Source organism: Equus przewalskii, chromosome 20 (assembly GCF_037783145.1).
Source record: "Equus przewalskii isolate Varuska chromosome 20, EquPr2, whole genome shotgun sequence".
Taxonomy (NCBI): domain Eukaryota; kingdom Metazoa; phylum Chordata; class Mammalia; order Perissodactyla; family Equidae; genus Equus; species Equus przewalskii.
The window spans coordinates 51054566-51059866 of NC_091850.1; positions in this window are offsets into that span (position 1 = coordinate 51054566).

The window sequence follows — 5301 nt, forward strand, 5'->3', positions numbered from 1 at the left end:
TCCACCTGGTACAACGCTGCCACACCTTCTCCTTTGCCAAAACGCTTACTGGCTAGTACAGGTGCACGTCTTTATCACAGAGACTCTTTTTTATTATTGGAAAGGAACAAAAGAAATGATCATCTACTGAATTTAAAACCATACAAAATGGAAAGGAAAATGGCCTGATTTTAAGATATTTACTTCAGCATTTATGGTGGAACAACTAAATTTATTCTGAATGTTGCAAGAGAATATAATTGCGGACAAATTCATTGTTTAGTTAAAATTATCATTCATCTAGCATGAATTTGTTGGCAGGAAAGTCTGTAAAACCAAGAATATAATGATTCATAAGAACCAAATTAAGAAGTCCTGGTTTAGTAAAATACAAACAAAGTCTGGCCTGTGGTTAGTTACAATGCCTTAAAAAGGTTTACAAATCAAAATTGACAAGCAATTGTTTCATCCATATATTGCTATTATCAAACATTTATAATTGAATTCTTGATCTAAATGCATTTCAGTTCAGAAATTGAAGGATACTTGTCATAACTGAGGAAAAATAAAAACTACATAATTAGATATAATAGTAGAAAAGTTTTAGTAGATTTTTGGGACACTGTTTTCATAGAGGTGGCATTTATAGCTTAATATAAATTCTGAATGTGATACAGTCACATGTGTGACATTGAGATTGCATATTTAAATATTAATCTGAGGTATGTGATACTAGGTTACAGGAAGAGCAGGGAAAGGTATGTCAAGGGCATAGAGCTGCGACACAGGGAATGTGAAACCCATTCCTGGCAGTCTTGCAGAAATCTTGGTGACTGTTGGAGAGAAGAGAACATTTTAATACAAAGGAGGTGGTAACAGCATATGATATGTGAGTACTTAGCACACGCCAGGAACTGTTCTAAGGATTTTATAGGTGTGATAGCTAGAATAATGCCGCCCTACAGATATCTACATCCTATTCCCTGAAACCTGTCAGTATGCAACCTTATCTGGCAAAAAGGTCTTTGCAAATATGATTAAGATAAGGATCTTGATGTGGAGAGATTATTCTGGATTATCTGGGTGGGCCCAATGAAATCACATGAGTCGTTATAAGAGAGAGGCAAGAGGGTCAGAGTCAGAGAAGGAAATATAAAAACAAGCAGAGATTGGAGTGACACACTTTGAAGATGGAGGAAGGGGCCATGAGCCAAGGAATGAAGGCAGCCTCAGGAAGGTGGAAAAGGCAGGGAACGGATTCTCCCCTGGAGCCTCCACAACGAAGCACAGCCCTGCTGACACTTTGACTGCAGCTCAGTGAAACTGCTTTGGGATTTGCAAGTTCCAGAACTGTGAGATAACAAATTTGTTTGTAACCACTATATCTGTGGTAGTTTGTTACAGCAGCAATAGGAAACTAACACAGTATCATTATCTCATTTCATAGTCAAGAGACCCCTACTAGGTCATACCAATCTCCCTACTACCTTCCCCAGATCATTTGAGTTTCATCTTTTAATCCTTTTTTCTCACACATCCCACATCCAGTTCATGAGCAAATCTTTTCTGTTGTATCAGCAAAGTATACCCAGAATTTGATCACTTCTTACTACATCCACTGCAGGCCCACGGTCCAAGCCCTACAGAACCATTGGGTCTACATGGAATCTCATAGCCACAGCCTCCTGGCTGGTCTCCATGCTCTCACACAGATGCCCTGCAGTTGGTTATCCCCACTCTTTCCTCTGCCCAGGGTCTCATTTGGTTCTAGAGCCACCATGCAATTTCCAGCCTTAGTGCCTGTTATGAGCTAAATTTTGTACCTCCTCCCAATTCACATGTTGAAGTCCTAACCCCCAGTCCCTCACAATGTGACTGTTTTTGGACATAGGTCTTTAAATAGAAACAAAAGTTAAAGTGAAATGATTGAGTGGGCCCCAATCCAATATGATGGTCTGTGTCCTTACAAGAAGAGGGAATTTGGACACAGACATACAAAGGGAGACCATATGAGGACACAGGGAGAAGACAGTCACCTACAAGCCCAAGAGAGAGACCCTAGAAGAAATCAACCTTGCCAACACCTTAACCTCAGACTTCTAGCCTCCAGAATCGAGAGACAAGTTTCTGTTGTTTAAGCCCCACAGTCTGTGGTCCTTTGTTATGTTAGCTCTGTGAAACAAATGTAGTGCCTTAGCCCCCTTAAGTCCTTAAGGTCTTTGCTCAAAAATCACCTTCTCAACGTTGCCATTCCTGGACACATTCTCAACCTCTCTGCCTCTTAATTTTCATACCTGCTTCAATGATTTGTTTGCATCAGACTTATCCATTGACCTATAGACAGTCCTTGGGGCTAGCTGCAGTGGAGAATGCTGTCCCCCATCATTGTGAACAACTCAAAAGATATCTATGACTGATCCATCACTTGCTGGAAGCTGAGTTTTGTCCACATGATTCACATAAATTATATCTTTAACATCTACAACATCCTTAGGAGGTAGGAATCCTATTTACCTCTATTTTACTGATGAGGAGATTGACGGTCATGGAGGTTAAACAGCTCTCCCATGGTGGCGCATTTAGTAAGACGCAGAGCCATGTCTCATACCCACTCTCTGCAGACCCCACTTCTCGGGCTCCAATCCCACAACAGAAACGTTACACAGCCCTGTATCTCAGAGCCATGGCAGCCCTTGCTGTGCAGAATAAACCAATCCACCCCAGCCAGCCAAGGGTATTCCCTGCCACTGTGAGGGTCAATTATGTGCCAATTCACCAAAATATTCATGGTATTTCAGAAATAGGATAACTTAGAGAAATTTAAGTGTTTTTGAGATGGAAGAAATAATCTAATTGCTGCTTTGTTATTTACTTTAATCATTAAAATAGTTCAAATGAGGAGCCTTTGTATTGAAGCCCGTGGTGATCTTTGCATTAGTCCATGCACTTGTGTCTCAAATCAACAAGGCTTGCAAGTATAGGACTAAATTGGAATGGAACCATAGTCAATTCTGAACTTCTAGAATGCATTAATATGTATACAATAAAAATTACTTAGTATTTAGTGAAAATTTCAGTTCCAGGCACGTGCCTTTGTGGGTGTGCAGTGTCTGTCCCCACAGTGATTCACTCCCCAAGATCTTTCTAGCTTGTAGCACTTCATTCCCAAAGGCATCACCTGCATCTGCATCCAGCCAGCAAAGGAGAAAGAGTGGAGTGGAAGCACATGCAACTCTCTTCCTAAGTCCATTGTTGAGACATCCTCACCAGGCTAGCACACATCCAGCAGCAAAGGAGGCTGGGAAATGTAGTTCAATGTGGTGCCTGGCTACAGATCCATTTCCATGGAAGGAGAGAATGAATTTTGGTAAATGCCTGGCAGTCTCTGCCACAGACTAAGGTAGAAGAAAATTATTAAAGGCCAAATAGGACTGACAATTAATCCCAGAGTTACATAGAACTATCCACCTAATCACAGGTGATGAGAAACTGGGCAGGCCTCTGGACATTGAGCCACCTGCCCAGGTAAGACAGAGAGCATGAAGGAGCAGAGGAGAATGCACTCCCTACAGGTAAGCTCACTTCTGAGAGAAGAATAGGGAGGAGCTGAGCCAACCAGGATTTTCTTCCTTAATCTCCAATTTAGTAATTTGATAAATCCTAGAGCAGAGAGAGAAAAGGGGGACACAGGTGAGCATGTTACACTAAATGAGCTCTTCCCACATAGAAGGAAACATCAGGAGTGGAAAAAAACTGTTCCACCCTAACATCATCCTCCAAGGACAAACCCAATTACTCCTCCTCCCAAAAGATAACCAACTCTCCAGGCAGAATCAATCTTTCTTTCCTCTCACTTTCTTATGTTGTGGACTCTGATGGAACTTACCCTCTTTTCCTGGTATCAGACATCTGTGTATATATCCAGTATCCCTGAATAGACTATAGGCTCATGAGGAAAGAGCCCTTATCTCTTGGCACTGTGTATTATTCTCAATAACTAACATTTTCCCTCATATACAGTAAAATCTTAATGACAAACAAATGAATGATTGAAATGTCTAATATATATTAAACAAAACAAATTGATGTGTATTTATGACAAAAGGTTGGGTTTCCTTTTCCCTGTGACACAATGAACTTTATACTCAGTGTATTGCCTGCTACTAGAGAGAACATTCTGGTTTAAATTCTACTCGTGAAGAATGATACGAAACCAGTTTGGAATCTCACAAGGCATGTCAATTGCTAAGACTGAATATACAGCCTTTGCACTTCAGTTTAGCCCCTGGATTTCTAGAACAATGAACTAATTAATCAACAGTTAGCAAACCAAATATCATGAATTGGTCACAATTTTATTAAGTAAATTTGAATATTTTCTGTTCTTGAAAATCTCCTGTTATTCAGTGTTTAAAACAATGAATTATTGATATGACTGAAAATTTTCCATTAAAAGGCAAAGCTTACTAAAGGCTTTTAACAGCAGAATTAAATTATAGATTAGGCATTTATAAATTCCAACTTGGGGAATACCATTCATTTTTGTTGGGATGAGAACATTTTGAGTTAAAGGATTAAAAGTAATATTTTCTCTTCCAATTAGGGAAAGTCAGTTTTGGAATCATGAATTATTTGACATCATTTTTAGAATAAAGTGATAGAAGAATGTAAACTAATTGAAATACATGGCTTTCTTCTTCCCCTTTGAAACATAATATTCCCCTTTGAAAAGAAAATAAATCCACTACTATTGATGGTAACAATATTTTGTTTGAGTAGCTATATTGTAACTATCCACTCTATTTACCAAGAAAGACTCTTCTAGTCTTCCTTTGGGTTAAGACCTCTCTTTCAGACTCTTTCAACACCTCACGCACATCTCTAGAATTGCACCTAGTGTATAGATTCTATCCGTTTACAGTCTATCTCCCACCTTAGACAGTAACACCCTCAAGGGGAGGAATGGTCTCATTCAAGCAGCATGGATGCTGGGTGATGACGAATATTTCATGACTGATGTTCCTTGAACTAAGTAATGATTCCTTGAAGTCTTCACTTCTCAACTCAACACTCCAAGTCCTTCATAATCTGGTCCCTAACTCCTTTTCCAGCCTATCTCCCAGCACACTCTGAGATTGCAGAAAATTCTCTTGCCCAGCTAACGTCATGCCTGGGCTTATGTTCTGCTCCCCCGTTTCCTCCAATCAAATAGAGCAGCCATGCTACTTTCATCACAAAGCCTCATTCACAGCGAGAATCAGCACTCTCATCCAACAATCCATTGTAACCCTCCATGGTTCCCATGTTACTGCATTACCCATT